This window comes from Rattus norvegicus, chromosome 6 (genome assembly GCF_021556685.1).
Source record: "Rattus norvegicus strain SHRSP/BbbUtx chromosome 6, alternate assembly SHRSP_T2T, whole genome shotgun sequence".
Classification (NCBI taxonomy): Eukaryota; Metazoa; Chordata; class Mammalia; order Rodentia; family Muridae; genus Rattus; species Rattus norvegicus.
Window position 1 is genome coordinate 118,786,996 of NC_141539.1, and position 19,436 is coordinate 118,806,431.

General features: G+C 37.4%; 1 long non-coding RNA gene across 3 annotated transcripts in view; it reads right to left on the reverse strand.

The window, feature by feature from the left end:
• Positions 1–11,503, reverse strand: part of LOC148005413 (uncharacterized) — a 72,654-nt gene extending 61,151 nt beyond the window's left edge. For 2 of the 3 annotated variants that reach the window (XR_015622510.1, XR_015622512.1), the window contains exon 1: positions 10,063–10,454. This is a non-coding gene — a long non-coding RNA (uncharacterized LOC148005413). Of the gene's footprint in view, positions 1–10,062 lie in introns of all 3 variants that reach the window. The other variant, XR_015622511.1, reaches the window with a different exon arrangement.
• Between the last annotated feature and the right edge of the window lie 7,933 nt (positions 11,504–19,436).

Sequence of the window (19,436 nt, forward strand, 5' to 3'; positions counted from 1 at the left end):
CATTCGTGACACTTCTCAAAGTGGGTCAGCATTTCATTTGTGTCCTAACTAGTGTCCATCTCAAAACTCTCCGCCTGTGTACATTATGCTTCAAAACTGTCAGCTTCATTATAATTAATTGAGAGATTTCTCAACCCTCATTAATTAAAAAATGTGTTAAATAATACCTCAAACAAAGAGGCAACAGCAAAGTGGTCATCACTGGAGAGAATTCTGTCCTAGTTTCTGTAGGTAATGGCAGGCTTGCAACACTGAATACATTCATTAAAGCTATAATGACTAGGGGTAATAGGAAAGATACTTTGCTGGACATTAGAGCTGATTGTCTTCTTTGTTTTCCTCTTCATCATTCTAGACTGTGAATTAGAAATAGAAATCTGCTTCTTTAGAACTTTACAGTATTTCAGGACATTATTTTAGTAGGCTTTGGACTTGCAGTGGTGAGCTCTTTCTTATTTATTTTTATTTATAAAAGTAGGTCTGATCGAATCAATGTGCTCTCCTCATTCCCGCTGTCACTGTAGATAATTCTGAACTACTTACTGAAATTATATAATCACAGGAAAGTCTTGCTCCTTCCCATCCCATAGAATAAGTTCTGCCCTGTTTTGCAAATCTCATCTTTAGCTTTATCCTCTTTCACTATTTTGTTTTCTAATTACATAGTCAAAAACTACTGTTCCTAAAAGAGTTGGGATATAATATCTTATTTAAATTATTTCTTAATATTTTCCTTTTTTTATTAAATAGGAAGACTTGTCTTTATCTCTTCTGATGGCATTGTGTACATAAATATTCCAGGATATATAAAATACTTATCTTATTTTAGGACTAATATGGATTACTCCACTGGAATGGTGTTTAAGATACATCTTTTTGTTTCTTCTTTTCTGCTTATTACTCTTATCCTAAGAATGTATAAGCAAATTTGATCATTTTAAGTGCACTGATAATTAAAATATTTTCCTACTAAAAAAACTACTGAGTATTTATATAATTAGTAATAAAATGCTTTGATATGATTGTTAAATTTAAATATTATATTGTATATAGTCAATAGTGGGAATGGAGTTCTCAACATAACCTTTATATTGTTTTCACATGTGAAGTTGGGCCACAGAACAAATGATAACTTAAATTGTCTAATGTTCACAGAAACATAGAAATTTTCCTCTGTCAAATTAAGTTAGTAAGAAAACTGTTAAAATTTAGGAACCAAAATACTATATACTGATTGAAAATGTAAATTGTTCCAGATGTAGCCTCTGGGGATAGTGATACATAATGCCATGAATTTAAAGATCATACTGTATAGTATGAAGAACACACAAGAAACAATTTGTTTCAACGTAACCTCTGCTACCTATTGTTTGACTGAACACTGAAAAAAATGAAGAAATATAATTAACTATATTTACCTGTAAGCTTGGAAAGGCATTCTAAAAAGTGTCTTTGTTTATTTTACTTTTTTGAATATTTCATGTATTTATATTTCCAATATTATCCACATTCCCAACTCTCTCATCTCTCCTTCCTTGCTCCCCATGCTTCTCTGAAAATGCTCCCACAATCACACACCCACTACCACATCAAAACTCTAGCATTCCGCTACCCTGGGGAAACCAGATTTCACAGGACCAAAGGCTACTCCTCCTATTGATTTTGGACAATGAAATCCTCTGCTACATATGTGGGTGGAGCCATAGGTTCCTTCATGTTTATTCATCGGATGGTGGGTTAGTCACTGGGAGCTCTGATGGGGTCTGATTGATTGATATTGTTGTTCTTCCTATGGAGATGCAAACCACTTCAACTCCTTTAGTCTTTTTTCTAATTCCTTCATTGGGGTCCCTGTGTTCAGTCCAATCATTAGTTGGAAGCATACTCATCTGTATCAATAGGGATCTGGCAGAGCCTCTAAGAAATCATCCATAAAAGGCCCCTAACAGACAGCACTTCTTCTCTTCAGAAATAGTGATTGGGTTTGATGACTGCAAATGGATTGGATCCCCAGGAGGGGCAGTTTATGGATGACCTTTTCTTCAGTGTCAGCTCCAATCTTTGTCTCTGTGTTTCCAACCATGAGTATTTTGTTCTCCCTTCTGAAAAGGATTGAAGCATCCACATTTTAGTCTTCCTTCCTCCTGAACTTCATATAATCTGTGAATTGTTTCTTAGGTATTTCAAGTTTTTTGTCTAATATCCACTTATCAATGAGTGCTTACCATGTGTGTCCTTTTGTGACTGGGTTACCACACACAGGATGATATTTTGTAGTTTCATCCATTTTCCTATGAATTTCATGAAGTCATTGTTTTTGATAGCTGAGTAGTACTCCATTGTCTTAATGTACCCTATTTTCTGTATCCATTCTTCTGTTGAAGGACATTCGGGTTCTTTCCAGCTTCTAGCTAATAGAAATAAGGCTACTATGAACACAGTGGGACATGTGTCTTTGTTATATGTTGAAACATATTTTGGGTATATGCTTACATATAGTTGGGCCCTCAGGTAGTACTATGTCCAATCTTCTGAGGAACTGTCAGAAGGATTTCCAAACTGGTTGTATCAGATTGAAAATCCTAACAACAATGGAGGAGTGTTATGATTTCTTCACATCCTTGCCAGCATCTGCAGTCACCTGAGTTTTTTTTATCATAGCCATTCTGATTGGTGTGCTGTAGAATCTCAGGGTTGTTTTGACTTTCATTTCCCTGATGACTAAGGATTTGAACCTTTAGGTGCTTCTCAGCCATTTGATATTCCTCAGCTGAGAATTCATTGTTTAGCTCTATACCCCATTTTTAATAGGGTTCTTGAGTTCTTTGTAAATTTTAGATATTAGCCCTCTATCACTTGTAGAGTTGGTAAGGATCTTTTCCCAATCTGTTGGTTGCCATTTTGTCCTAATGACAGTGTCTATTGCCTAACAGAGGCTCTGAAGTTTTATTAGGTCCCATTTGTTGATGCTTGATCTTAGAGCATAAGCCATTGGAATTTTGTTCAGGAAAATTTCCCCAGTACCCATGTGTTCAAGACTCTTCTCGAATTATATTTCTATTAGGTTGAATGTATCTGGTTTGATGTGGAGGTCTTTGATGCACTTGGACTTAAGTTCTGTACAGTGTGATAAGAATGGATCGATCTGCATTCTTCTACATGCTACACTCCAGTTGAACCAGCACCATTTGTTGAAAACGCCATCATTTTTCCATTGCATCCTTTTAGCTCTTTTGTTAAAGTTGAAGTGACCATAGGTGTGTGAGTTCATTTTTGGGTCTTCAATTCTATTCCACTGATCTATCTGCCTGTCTCTGTACCAATACCATACAGTTTTTATAACTATTGCTTTGTAGTACTGATTGAGGGCAGAGATGGTAATTCCTCCAGAAATTCTTTTATTGTTGAGGATAGCTTTCACTAACCTGGGTTAGTTATTCAAAAAATTTTTTTCAAATTGATCTTTCTATCTCTGTGAAGTTGAGTTGAAATTTTGATGAGTATTGCATTAAATCTGTAGATTGCTTTTGGCAATATGGCCACTTTTACTATATTAATCCTGCCAATCCATGAGCATGAGAGATCTTTCCATCTTCTGAGAACTTCTTCAATTTCTTTCTTCAGAGACTTGAAGTTTTTTCATAGAGATCTTTCACTTGCTTGGTTAAAGTCACACCAAGGCATTTTATATTATCCGGGACCATTATGAAGGGTGTCATTTCCTTACTTTCTTTCTCAGCTTGTTTATCTTTTAAGTAAAGGAAGACTACTGATTCCTTTGAGTTAATTTTATACCCAGCCACTTTGCTAAAGCTGATTATTTCTCTGGTGGAACTTTTGGGGTCACTTACGTATACTATCATATCATCTGCAAATAGTGATATTTAGATTTCTTCCTTTCCAATTTGCATCCCTTTGACCTCCTTTTGTTATATAATTGCTCTGACTAGGACTTCGAGAACTATACTGAACAAATAGGGAGTAAGTGGGCAGCATTATCTAGTCATGATTTTAGTGGGATTGCTTCAAGTATCTCTCCATTTAGTTTGATATTAACAACTGGTTTGCTGAATATGACTTTTACTATGTTTAGGTATTGGCCTTGAATTCCTGTTTTATTTCCAGGACTTTTATAATGAGAGGTTGTTGAATTTTGTCAAATGCTTTCTCAGCATCTAATGAAATGATCCTGTAGTTTTTTTCTTTGAGTTTGTTTATATACTGGATTACACTGATGGATTTCTGTATATTGAACCATCCTTGCATCCCTGGATGAAGCCTACTTGATCATGATGGATGATTGTTTTGATGTGTTCTTGGTTTCTGTTTCAGAGAATTTTATTGAGTATTTTTGCATCAATATTCATAAGGGAAATTTGTTTGTAGTTCTCTTTGTTGGGTCTTTGTGTAGTTTATGTACAAGAATAATTGTGACTTCATAGCTGGAATTTGGTAGTGCTCTATTTCTATTTTCTAGAATGGTTTGGACAGTATTATGAGGTTTTCTATGACTGTCTGATAGAATTATGCATTGAACTCATCTTGACCTGGGCTCTTTTTGGTTGGGAGACTTTTAATAACTGCTTCTATTTCTTGATTAGTTTTGGGGTTGATTAGATAATTTATCTGTTCCTGATTTCACTTTAGTACTTGGTATTTGTTTAGAAAATTGCCCATATCCTCCAGATTTTCAAGTTTTGTTGAGTATAGGCTTTTGTAGTAGGATCTGATAATATTTTGAAATTCCTCTGATTCTATTGTTATGTCTCCCTTTTCATTTCTGATTTTTTTTTAAATTTGGACACACTCTCTGTGTCCTCTGGTTAGTCTGGCAAAGGGTTTATCTGTCTTGTTGATTTTCTCAAAGAATCAGCTTTTGTTTCTGTTGATTCTTTGTATAGTCCTTTTTGTTTCTACTTGGTTGATTTCAGCTCTGAATTTGATTATTTCCTTCCTTCTACTTTTGGGTATATTTGCTTCTTTTTCTTCTAGAGTTTTTAGTTGTGCTGTCAAGCTGCTGATGTATGCTCTCTCCTGTTTCTTTCTGCAGGCACGCAGATCTATTTGTTTTCCTCTTAGCACAGCTTTCATTGTGTCCCCTAAGTTTGGGTATTTTGTGCCTTCATTTTAATCAAATTCAAAGAAGTCTTTAATATTTTTCTTTATTTATTCCTTGATCAAGTTATCATTGAGTAGAGCATTGTTCAACTTCCATGTATATGTGGGCGTTGTCATTACTGTTGTTGAAGACCAGTCCATGGTGATCTGATAGGTTGTACGTTATTATTTCTATTTTTTTTGTATCTGTTGAGGCCTGTTTTGTGATCCATTATATGGTCAATTATGGAGAAGGTACCATGAAGTGCTGAAAGGAAGTTGTATCATTTTGGTTTTGGATGGAATGTTCTATAATTTTCAGTATAGTAAATGTGGTTTATAAATTCTGTGAGCTTCTCTATGTCTCTGTTTAATTTCTGTTTCCTTGCTCTGCCCATTGATGAGAGTGGGGTGTTGAAATCTCCTACTATTGTTGTGTGAGGTATAATGTTTGATTTGTTCTTTAGTAAGGTTTCTTCTACAAATGTATAGGTACCCTTGTATGTGGAGCATAGATATTTAGGATTGAGAGTTCATCTAGGTGGATATTTCCTTTAATGAATATTAAGTGTTAGTTCTTATCTTTTTTATGACTTTTGGTTGAAAGTTGATTTTATTCGATAATAGAATGGCTACTCCTGCTTGTTTCTTTAGGCCTTTGCTTGAAATGTTGTTTTCCAGCATTTTACTCAGAGGTAGTGTCTGTCTTTGTCTCTGGGGTGTGTTTCCTGCATGCAGCACAATGCTGGGTCCTCTTTACATATCCAGTCTGTTAGTCTATGTCATTTGTTGGAGAATTGAGTCCATTGATGTTGAGAGATATTAAGGAATAGTGATTATTGCTTCTTGTTATATTCATATTTATAGGTGAACTTATGTTTGTGTGTCTCTCATTTTTTTGGTTTCGTTGCAAGGTTTCTTGCTTTTCCTAGGGTGTAGTTTTCCTCCTTGTGTTGGGCTTTTCCATCTATTATCCTTTGTAGGGATGGATTTGCAGAAAGATACTGTATAAATTTGGTTTTGTCATGGAATATCTTGGTTTCTTCTTCAATGTTAATTGATAGTTTTGCAGTATATAGTAGACTGGGCTGGCATTTGTGTTCTCTTAGGGTCTGTATGACATCTGTCCAGGATCTTCTGGCTTTCATTGTCTCTGGTGGGAAGTCTGGTGTGATTCTGATAGGTCTGCCTTTATATGTTATTTGACCTTTTTCCCTTATTGCTTTTCTATGGCATCTTCTGCCCCTGAGATTCTTCCTTCAATCTCTTTTATTCTATTGGTGATGCTTGTGTCTATGACTGCTGACCTCTTTCTTAAGTTTTCTATCTCCAGTGTTGCATCTCTTTATAATTTCTTTATTGTTTCTATTCCTGATTTTAAATCCTTCATGGTTTTGTTCAATTCCTTAACCTATTTGGTTTTGTTTTCCTATAACTCTTTAAGGGATTTTTGTGTTTCTCTTTTCAGGGCTCATACTATTTATCTGTGTACTCCTGTATTTCTTTAAGGGCATTGTTTATATCCTCCTTAAAGTCCTCTATCACTATCACGAGATGTGAATTTTAAATCTCAATCTTTTATTTCCATTATGTTGGGCTATCCATTATTTGCTGTGGTGGAAGAACTGGGTTTTGATGATAACAAATAGTCTTGGTTTCAGTTGCTTAGGTTCCTGTGTTTGCCTCTTGTCCACTGGTTATTTCTGATGCTAGTTTGTCTTGCTGTCTCTGACTAAAGCATGTTCCTCCTGTGGGCCTATGAGCCTGTGATCTTAGGATTGAGAGGGTTCCTAAGAGACCAGGTGTCTGTGAGCAGGTTTTGGGTCTGGAATGCTGTGGGGCAGCCTTATCTCTGGGCACAGATGGAGATCAGAAAGGTTCTGTCACAGACAGCTCAGCAGTTCCTGTGCCAGTGCATTCCCAGTGAATCTTTCTTTGGACAGTCAGTGGAGAGAAAGTGTGGTCCCACATGTGTGCTTAGAAGTGAGTGTACTGCTGGGAAACTAGCTGTGTGCAGGTAAGTTTTGGGTCTGAAGGGCTCTGGAATAGGTCCAGCTCTGGGCACAGATGGAGACATGAAGTTTCCTCCTGTACCAGGCTTCCCTGAGGCTCCTGTGCTCTGCGCACTCCTAGTGGGTCTCTCTCTCAATAATCAGTGGATAGAAAGTTTGGTCCCACCTGTGGGCTTAAGAGTGAGAGTGTTCCTGGGAGACCAGCTCTCTGCATGCAGGTTTTGGGACCAAAAGCTGTGGGACAGCCTTAGCTCTGAGTGAAGATTGGCTGAATCCTTTCATTAGGTCATTGTTGATGATAAAAATCATAGCCCAATTCATCAGTAGATTAGTTTTTAATTTTTTAGTCGTTTGTGAAAAAATATTTCTCTGCCAGAGTAAATAATATATTAGTCATAATAATTTTGAGAAGGAAGGTACATTTTAACATATTATCTGTTAACAGGTATTAATATAAAAATGAAAAACTTATATACTGATTGAAATCTATGTATTGCACATATGTGTTATTACTAAATACAAAGTTTAAAAAGTTTTAAAATGCAACAAATGTGATGTTATTGCAAAGAATTCTTATTTACTTTATATGACTGATGTTGAACATAGGGATTGACATAGTTCACTAGTAAAGCCCAGGTACTCTAAACAAATCAACCTGAAAATTTTTCACCTAACTTTTATTTTTCTAATATTCCCTAAGGTTATCTATAGCAGTCTGAATCAATTCTTATGAATATATTTCCAAATACATTTGAGGCTGAATTGATAAAATATGCAAATAATTGAAAACTGTAAGGTGCTGTGGATTTTGTTTAAGAAGCTTGGGCTGCGATGTAATTCAGAGAAGGTTATTTGCAAAGCTTACCCAAGACATGAGGGTCAATAAAAAGAACAAGAACCCAGTGATCTCTCTCTCTCTCTCTCTCTTTCTCTCTCTCTCTCTCTCTCTCTCTCTCTCTCTCTCTCTCTGTGTGTGTGTGTGTGTGTGTGTGTGTGTGTGTGTGTGTGTGTGTGCGTAAAAATTGAGAGACAAAGAGAGAAACATAGAGGGAAAGATCTAGAACCAGAAAGATTCAGAACCAGAATAAGGCAGAGAGAAAATGTTAAACTGACATTTTAACAACAATTGTCAAAAACGGCAGAATAAAGGAGTATTGATCATAGTATGAAAGGATAGACATCTTCTCTGGACACAAAGTGAATTAAAATGAAAGCAAACACATATAAAAATACAAATATACAGAGTGTATGGGAGCCATTCAGCATGTGAGATCTACATATATTTAGAATTCTTAAAGGAATTGTTATAACATCACCAAATCATATTAATCATATCATTCAATCTGTCTTTTATATTTCAAATGTGTTGAAATATCTCAATATTGTTCATGAAATATTGCATATCTCAATGTGAAAAGCAAAACCAATCACACATTTGACTACAGAAATTCAAAAATGAAGGAAAATATCTTAGAAATTTCTGTAAGTAGATGGGCATATTAACCTTTAAAGTAAATGAATAGGGTGGATATCATTTTTCCTTTTATGGAAAATATAATTTTTTTCATAATATATACTTAAATATGGTTTTCCCACCTTCTACTGTTCCTAGAACCAGTTCTATCTGTATCCAACGAATTTTAGCCTTTCTTTAGAAAACACTGAGACTTCTATGGGAAAGTAATATAATAAAATATGATATGCAAAATATATGTAAGATGATAAATCAAAACTTACACATCTTTACTTCACTAGAACAATGGGCATAAAAAGAAACTAGGAAAACTGCAAGTACTATTACTATTCAGAGTGAACATTTTAATTATTAATTCTTTTATCTTTTTATTTTTCTGTTATTGAAAATAGACTTCTTTCTTCTTACTCTATGCCTTCCTGTTTCTACCAGCCCCTTATCCTAATTAACCATTTATGTATCTCATTACAAAACAAAGTTGCTAAATCCCAGTCAAATGTGGACTTGTTTTCTTACGCCTCTAATGTGTAACTCTTTTAAATTATAAAGAAGACAACCCAGACAACAGATTTGTAACTTTGTAGATGTATGAAAAAAATAGTGAGCAATTTACATTACTTTCTTTAGCTAAAACGGTGTAGAGTTTTTTGAAAGATCATTATTTCTATATTTATCCAAGATGTTTTGTTAGAACTTTATTTGACCCTCAAATTTAATGCCTCCATTTTGGATACATAAAAGATTGTAATAATAAAGAAAGCATAAGACAACTTTTCAAAATGCATATTTCACATTAGATAACTTTAAAAATTCAAGGCTAAAGAGGTATGATTATGGTTAAAATAGATATTTTCAGAAGGGACCCAGTGTCAGCTTGACAAAATAAAATCAGGTTTACTTTTATAGAAGGACACACACACACACACACACACACACACACACACACACACACAAACACATACATGTATATATGTGTATATATATACATACATACATACATACATACATACATACATACATAAAGAGTTGAGTATGGTTATTGACTATAAAAGTAAATTGGAGAACAAAACAGGCTATGCTGAGAAAGAGGGCAGAACAGGCAAAACATTGCATTTGATATGAAAGCAGAAATGATGTTACCATATCTGGGTACCTACAAGAGAATGATGAAAAGGGGAGGACAAAATGCCATAATACTTGAGTTAATACTTGATTGTCTTTCTGGTCCTTCCCCACCCCATTCAGGATAATATTCTCTAGTGTCACTCACTTGCCTACAAATTTAATGATGTCAAACATATATTATACTGCCATTTACTTTGGGTTTATGCTCAGGAGTGCTATAGCTGGGTTCTGAGGTAGTTTGAGGCCCAACTTTATGAGGAACTGTCATGCTGATTTCCACAAGGGATTTTACAGGTTTGCCCTTCCAGCAGCCATGAGGGGTGCTCCCCGTGCTCCACACCCTGTGTTACTGACCTCAGCCATCCTGAGAGTTGTTAAGATGGAATCTCAAAGTAGTACTGACTTGTATCTCCCTGTCGGCCAAGGATGTTGAACGTCTCTTCGTGTGCTCCTCAGCCATTTGAGTTTCCCCCATTGATCATTTTAACTGATAAGTAATTGACACTCATGCTACGTCTACAGACCCAGAAAGGCTATATAGCAAGAAAGACTCTAAGGGAGACACATGGGTTTCCTTAGAAAGAAGAAATAGAACAGATTTTTGGGGAATGTTCTTTGGGGTGGGTAGGGATGGGGACAGAAGAGATCAGGTGATTGGGGAAGAATGAAAGGAGAGTATGAGGTCATTGAAAGGCATTTTGAGTGGCCATATAAAAACCTAGTGCAGTAGAAACTTCCAGGAATCAATTAGGAGGCCTGGTAAGAAGAATTTGAAGGCTGGGCATGCCATTGACTGTAAACAAGCAAGGCTTCTGGTGGTTGGACTGGGACACCAATCCATCCACAAAATTTGAGTCCTACTTTGTATCTTAACTGCAAGATGTGCTGACACAATGCAGAAGCAGAACTTGTGGGAGTGGCCAACTAACGACTGATCTAATTTGAGGCACATGCCAGGAAAGGGAGCTCATGCCAAATAGTGACAAAATGCCTAGGAAATTGAAGATGTGATATGATTAAAACCAACCAACGAGAGAGGTATGATTAAATGCCCATGATACAACTCACAGACCCTATGAAACCCAAGAAGAAAGACGATCACACCAAAGTGTAAATGATACAGTACTAACCAGTAGGAGGAAGAGAATAATCTCTGACAAGCAGAGATCCAAAGGATTCTGGAAGAGAGAGAGGAGGAGGAGCAAAAAGGGGACCAGTTTAGATATAGGAGAAGATGGGAAAGAAGTACAGAGGGTCAATAATTTGAAAGTAGGTGTGTAGCAGTGGGGTAAGGAGAAGTGAGGGTAGCCACTCGAGAGTCCCAGGGCCCAAAGGAAAAGACTTTAGCCAAAATACCTAACAAAGGGGAGATAGAACCTGAAGAGACTACATCCAGTGGATAGACATGGCCCCTAGTTGAGGGAGGGAAAACACACCCACCTCAAACTACTAATCTAGAATTCCTCCTGTCATAACAAATGCCGGGGGAAAGAATGGAGCAGAAACTGAAGGAAAGGCCAGCCAAGGACTGGTCCACTTAGGGATCCATGTCATCTGCTGACAATAAATCCAGACACTATTGCTGATTCCAAGAAGTACTTACTGACAGGAGCCCAGTATAATTGTCCCCTGAGAGGCTGTGCCAGAGTCATCCTATACAGAAGTGTATGTACACAGCCAAACATTGGAGTGAGCACAAGGACTCCAATAGGGAAGTTAGGGCAAGGACTGTAGGAGCTGAAGGGGTTTTCACACTCATAGGAAGAACAACAATATCAACCAACCAGATCTCCCAATGCTCCCAAGGACTAAACCAATAACCAAAGAGTACAAAGAAGCTATCCATGGCTTCAGCTGGATATGTCACAAAGGACTACCTTATATGGCATCGCTGAGAGGGAAGGCCCCTCTGTCCTATGGAGGCTTTATGACCTGGGATATTGGAACTCCAAGCATCTGAGGCAGGAGTAGGTAGGAAGGTGGGGGGCACCCTCATAGAAGAACAGGTGAGGGAGGAAGTGATAGAGGACTTTTGGAGGGGAAACTGGGAATAATATTTCAAATGTAAATAAATGAACTGATATAAACAAACAAAACAAAAACAACAAACTGATATCTAGTGATATTCTTTTTTTTTTTTTTACTTTTAGATATCTATTTTATATACGTGAGTAAACCATCACTGTCTTGTGACACACCAAAGGGTGCATCGGATCCCAATACAGATGGTTGTGAGCCATCATGTGGTTGGTATGAATTGAATTCAGGACCTCTGGAAGGAGCAGTCAGTGCTCTCCCCCCTGCCCCCTTTTTTTATTATTGGATTTCTTAAATTTACATTTGAATTGTTATTCCCTTTTCTAGATTCCTGTCCATAAACCCCCTATCCAATACCCCGCCTCTCCCCATTTTTCTATGAGTGTATTCACCCATCAATTCACTTACCCCTCTCTCCTCTCTGCCCTGACATCCCTTACATGGGTGGTTGAGCCTTGGCAGGACCAAGGGCTTCTCCTCCCATTGGTGTACAACAAGGACATCCTCTGCTACATATGCAACTGGAGCCATGGTTCTGTCCATCTATATTCTTTGGATGGTGCTTTAGTTCCTGGGAGCTCTGGTTGGTTGGTATCAAATGATATTCTTAAGAATCCATAGACTGTTGCCTAATGTAATACCCATCAGAGAGGCTTCTTCTAGCAGCTGTCAGGAAAAAATGCAGACTCACAGACAAACATTAGGTGAATAGAGAGCCTAAATTGGAGATCTGCTTAAATTCCCTCCACTTGGAAGTGGGAAAACTCCAGGGAAGAGAGAGGAAGGATTATAGGAACCAGTAGGGACCAAAGCACCAGAAAAATAAGGCTCACAGACAATAAATATGTAGGGCTATAGACACTCACAGATACTAAATAGAAAAACATGGAGCCTGCATGGGTCCAAACTAGTTACTCTACATACATATTGTGGGAATTTTTAGCCTGGTGGTTTTGTTGGACTCTTAACACTGGGAATGCAGGGACTCTAACTTATTCTTTTCCTCTTGGGACCTGTTTACTCCTGTTGGTCTGCCTCACCCAGTTTTCACAATGGTGGGTTTTGCCTAGTCTTTGTATCTTGCTGTACCATATTCAGTGGACCTCCCTGAAATGCCTGCTCTTTTTCTGAAGGGAAACAAGAGTGGATGGGTGGACCTGGGAGTATTTGGAAGGTTGAGAGGAATGGAGTGTGGGAAACTGTGGTTGGGATGTATGGAAAACATTTTTAAGTGCCATAGAAGACCAAATTCTCTATAGTCTAGCAAAATTGTAGAATATTATAATATGGTAGATAGTAAAAATTACTTTTAATCATCCACAAACTTAGATGTCCTCATCAGTGACAAAAAACGTAAAAAGCTACACACATGACCCTTCCATGGCTACTGTGTTCGGTAGTTTAAAGCTCCCAACTTGTCTCTTGGTTCTTACCTTCTATGAGTCACAAAAGTTGACATATATGTAGTTGGGCAACACAGACTATGAAATCTTACAAAATCAAAAAAAAAGGACATGTATATTGCTGGAATAATTTGGTGCTTAATCTTAAAATGTTTACATAGAATTTTCTTGATTTTTCCTGGTATAGTTGATCAATATATTATATTTCAATGACCCTATACTTTCATTATTTACCTTCTATGAAAGCATTCATTTAAGGTATGTTATACCTTGAATTTTACATATATGTGTGGTGACTATTTTCCTAAAACCACTGAAGAATAAATGTCCTAATTGTCACCAAGAAGGATACACAGCAGCTTCCAGAGTTTCTCTACATTTCGTTCTTATATCTAATTGTCTGCAAGTTAAGTTTTAATATAAAACTTTATCAGATAGAGTGAAGTAGGGTTAAAAGTAGTTGAAGGTACTATCCTTCAATGACAGTAACTTTCTAAATCTTGTTGAAATGCAAATCCTAGGGAGAATATTAGAACATTCAGTGAGTGTCTGTTAGGCAGAAACCATAACACATCATATATTTCTATTGTTTAGTGTGCTCAATTTTTTCCCATTAAAATCACAAACTAATGTGGGATAAGAAGTCTAGAAATTCTTCCTTAATCTTCACTTCTTTAGAAATATAATTTTGGGAATAATGGGACTGTTATTGGAATAATATTAGAGGATTTGCAAGTGGCTTATTTAGCAGAAAACTTAAATTCTCTTTATGGCTACTATAGTTACTAAATTTGTGCTTCTTGACACTATGGACCAATCATTATGGTAAAGATACAACAGTTCCTAATGTCTGTCTCCTCAGTGTTTCGCAGGCTAATGTGGAAGACATACAGCAAGCATTAGACCAAGATCCCCTATAAAAATCATTTAAGTATGGAAATTGTAATAATTGAAACACATGGATAAGTTAGTGGTGGTACCATAAAAAGCTATTTTACATAAGCATATCAAGGAAGAATGCTGTGATGATGTGATAATTGATCACAAATAATGTGAATAACCCAAATCCCATGGGAGAGAGAGTTGGACCCTCAGAAGTGTAGACACTCCTGAGAACTCAGAGGAGACTACTCTCTGCACACATAACCAACCCAAGAGGAAATTACCTAGTGTCATCTGTGCCCTCTGGGCACAGAGACCTAGGAGTACACAGGGGCAGGACCATTCAGGTTTCTGTTTGCACAAAGTGCAGAAAGCAGTCGCCAGGAGCACCTACACACCTGAGAGCAGAGCTAAGACAAACTTCTCTGCTCTAAGAGACATGCCTGTTGGACTCAGGACACACAAAGGCAGAATTCCTCGGGGATAGGGCACTTGTAGTGTCTGGCTGTGCCTGGAACTGATCTGAACTGATCCTACAGCTCCCTGCACTCAAATCTCGTTGGGGAAGAGAGCTGAACACCCAGAAGTTCGGACTATCCTGAGACCACAGGACAGTCTATCACTTCTGTCCACCTCTCCCACATACATGGTCCAAGAGGAAACTGCATAATTCCTCTGGATACATGAATATAGGATGAATCAGCAGCAGCAACCTGCTGGGTCCACCCTGTGTCCAGAACTGACCTAAAATGGTCACACAGCTCCCTGAACCCAAATCCCATGAGTGGGAGAGCTGGACCCTCAGAAGTATGGACATGCCTGAGAACCCAGAGGAGACTTCTCTCTGCCCACATTCCTGATCCAAGAGGAAATTGCCCATTGCCATTCATGACTCCTGGGCACAGGGACCTAGGTGAAGTCAGGGTCAGGACCATTTGGGTTTCTGCCTGCTCTGAGAGCTGAAAGCCAGTTGAGTGTCTGGACACCTGAGAGCAGAGATCTAGCTGAAAGAAAACAGGTCTACAGGAGTGTTGACACACAGGCCCACAGGAGGGTCAAGCCAGCATCAGAAACCACAAGACAAGGTAACACCAGAGACAACCTAATAGCAGCAGGCAAGCACAGGAACCTAAGTAACAGAAACCAAGAATACTTGGCATCATCAGAGCCCAGCTCTCCCACCAAAGCAAATACTGGACATCGAAACACAGTGGAAAAACAAGATTAATATATAAAGTCACATTTTATGATGATGATAGAAGACTGTAAGGACATAAATACCCACCCCCCTTAAGAAATAAAGGACAGGGGATTTAGCTCAGCGGTAGAGCGCTTGCCTAGTGAGCGCAAGGCCCTGGGTTCGGTCCCCAGCTCCGAAAAATAAAAAAAGAAAGAAAAAAAGAAATAAAGGACAACACAAGTAGAAAGTAGAAGCCTGTAGAGTGGCAAAACAAAAATCCCTTAAAGAATTACAGGAAAACACGACCAAACAGGTGAAGGAATTAAACAAAACCATCCAGGATTTAAAAATGGAACTAGAATCAATAAACAAAATGCAAAGGGAGACAATGCATGAGATAGAAAACCTAGGGATGAGATCAGGAGTCATAGATGCAAGCATCACCAATAGAATACAAGAGATAGAAGAGAGAATCTCAAGGGCAGAAGATAACATAGAAAATATCAACACAACTGTCAAAGAAATTTGTAAAGCACCAAAATCTCCTAGCACAAAACATCCAGGAGATCCAGGACACAATGAAAAGATCAAGCCTAAGGATAATAGGTATAGAAGAAAGTGAAGACTCCCAACTTAAACATCCAGTAAATATCTTCAACAAAATTATAGAAGGAAACTTCCATAACCTAAAGAAAGAGATGCCCATAAATATAAAGAAGCCCACAGAACTCCAAATAGATTGGACCAGAAAAGAAATTCCTCCTGTCACATAATGTTCAAAACACCAAATGCACAAAACAAAGAAAGAATATTAAAAGCAGTAAGGGAAAAAGGTCAAGTAACATATAAAGGCAGACCTATAAGAATTACACCAGACTTCTCACCAGAGAATATGAAAGCCAGAAGATCCTGGACAGATGTCATACCGACCCTAAGAGAAGACAAATGCCAGCCCAGGCTACTATATCCAGAAAAACTCTCAATTAACATAGATGGAGAAACCAAGATATTCCATGATAAAACCAAATTTATACAATATCTTTGTACAAACCCAGACCTACGAAGTATAATAGGTGGAAAACTCCAACAGAAGATAGATAAACCCATAGTCAGACTACCCAGAGGGAACAGAGAATGTATCAAAATTAACAAAATTGGAAATGAAAAGGGAGACATAATAATAGAATCTGAGCAAATTAAAAAAATCACCAGATCCAACTACAAAAGCCTATATTCGAGAAAACTGGAAAATCTGGAGAAAGTGAACAATTTTCTAGACTAATAACACATACCAAAGTTAAATCAGGAACAGGTAAACAATTGAAACAACCCTATAAGTCCTCAAGAAATATAAGCAGTTATTAAAAGTCTCCCAACCAAAAGGAGCCCAGGACCAGATTGGTTTAATGCAGAATTCAATCAGACCTTCATAACAGACCTCATACCAATACTGTCCAAATTATTCCCCAAAATACAAACAGACGGAGCACTACCAATTTCCTTCTATGAAGCCACAATTATGATTATACCTAAACCACACAAAGACCCAACAAAGAAAGAGAACTTCAGAGCAATGTCCCTTATGAATACCGACGCAAAAATACTCAATAAAATTCTCCCAAACAGAATCCAAGAACACATCAAAACGATCCTCCATAATGACCAAGTAGGTTTCATCCCAGGGATGCAGGGATGGTTCAATATAATCCACTATATAAACAAACTCAAATGAAAAAACCACATGATCATTTCATTAGGTGCTGGGAAAGCATTTGACAAAATTCAACACCTCTTCACGATAAACATCCTGGAATAATCAGGAATTCAAACTGATACCTAAACATAGTAAAATCAATATACAGCAAACCAGTAGGCAACATTAAACAAAATGGAGAGGCCCTTGAAGCAATCCCACTAAAATCATGAACTAGACAAGGCTGTCTACTCTCTCCCTACTTATTCAATATTGTACTCCAAGTCCTAGCCAGAGCAATGAGACAACGAATGGAGGTCATAGGGAGGAAAATTTGAAAGGAAAATTCAAAATATCACTATTTGCAGATGATATGTTAGTGTAACCTCTTAAGTGACCCCAAAAGTTCCACCAGAGAACTACTAAACCTGATAAAGAACTTTAGCAAAGTGGATGGGTATAAAATTAACTCAAAAAAAATCAGTAGGCTTCCTCTACTCAAAGGCTAAAGAGGCTGAGAAAGAAACAAATGAAATAACACTCTTCACAATAGTCCCAAATAAAATAAAATAAAATCCCTTGTTGTGACTTTAACTAAGCAAGATAAAGATCTGTATTGCAAGAAGTTCAAGTCTCTGAAGAAAGAAATTAAATAAGATATCAGAAGATGGAAAAATCTCCCATCTTATAGATTGGCAGGATTAATATAGTAAAAATGGCCATTTTGCCAAAAGCAATCTACAGATTTAATGCAATCCCCATTAAACTCAAACTCGATTCTTCATAGAGTTAGGAAGAGCAATTTGAAAATTCATTTGAAGTAACAAGAAACAAAGGATAATGAGATCTATACTCAGCAATAAAAGAATTTTTGGGGGAATCACTATCTCTGACCTCAAGCAGTATTACAGAACAATAGTGATAAAACCTGTATGGTATTGGCATAGAAACAGGCAGATAGATCAATGGTCACTTGATCTTTGACAAAAGAGCTAAAACCATTCAATGGATAAAAAAAGATAGCATTTTGAACAAATGGGGCTGGTTCAACTGGAGGTCAGCATGTAGAAGAATGCAAATCGATCCATTCTTATCTCTCTGTATAGAGCTTATGTCCAAGTGGATCAAGGATCTCCACATCAAACCAGATACACTGAAACTAATAGAAGAAAAAGTCAGGAAGAACCTCAAACATATGGGCACTGGGGAAATTTTCCTGAACAAAACACCAATGGCTTATGCTCTAAGATCAAGAGTCAACAAATGGGAACTCATAAAACTGCAAAGCCTCAGTAAGGAAAAGTACACTGTCATTAAGACAAAATGGCAACCAACAGATGGGAAAACATCTTTACCAAACCTACATCTGATAGAGGGCTATTATCCAAAATATACAAAGAACTCAAGAAGTTAGACTCCAGAGAGCCAAATAACCCTATTATAAATGGAGTACATAACTAAACAAAGAATTCTCAGCTGAGGAATATTGAATGGCTGAGAAGTAGCTAAAGAAATGTTCAACATCTTTATTCACCAGGGAAATGCAACTCAGAATAACCCTGAGATTCCATCTCATATTACTCAGAATGGCTAAGATCAAAAACTCAGTTGAAGATGTGGAGAAAAAGAAATACTCCTCCATGTTGCTGAGATTACAAAAAGGTACAAATACTCTGGAAATCAGTCTGGAGGTTCCTCAGAACATTGAACCTTGCACTACCTGAGGACCCAGATATACCTCTCCTGGGCATATACCCAAAAGATGCTCCAACATACAACAAAGACACATGCTCCTTTATGTTCATAGCAGCCTTATTTATAATAGCCAGAAGCTGGAAAGAACCCAGATGCCGTTCAACAGAGTAAGTGAATACAGTAAGTGTGGTACATCTACACAATGGAGTAATACTCAGCTATCAAAAACATTGACTTCATGAAATTCATATGCAATTGTACAGAATTAAAAAATATTATCCTCAGTAAGGTAATGTAATCACAGGAAAATACATATGTTATGTGCTTACTGATAAGTGGATATTAACCCAAAGGCTCAAATCACCCAAGATACAATGTAAAGACCACAGGAAGGTCAAAAAGCAAGAAGAACAAAGTGCTGATTCTTCAGTCCTTTTTAAAAGGGGAAACAAAAATATTCATAGGTGGGGATATGGAGACAAAGTTTGAAGCACCGACTTAAAGAACGGCCATTCAGAGCCTGGCCCACATGGCTATACAACACACACACACACACACACACACACATATATATATAATATTGATGAAGCTAAGAAGTACATACTGACAGGACCCTGATATAGCTGTCTCCTGAGATGCACAGATAGAGCTTGACAAATACAGAGGCAAATCCTACCAGCAAACCATTGAACTGAGAATGGGGCCCCCATTGGAGGAATTAGAGAAAGATTTGAAGGAGATGAAGGGATTTGCAGTCCCATAAATCAATAGCGGGGAGGGGGAAAACAACAACAATGTCAACCAATCAGAGCTCCCAGGTACTAAATCACTACCCAAA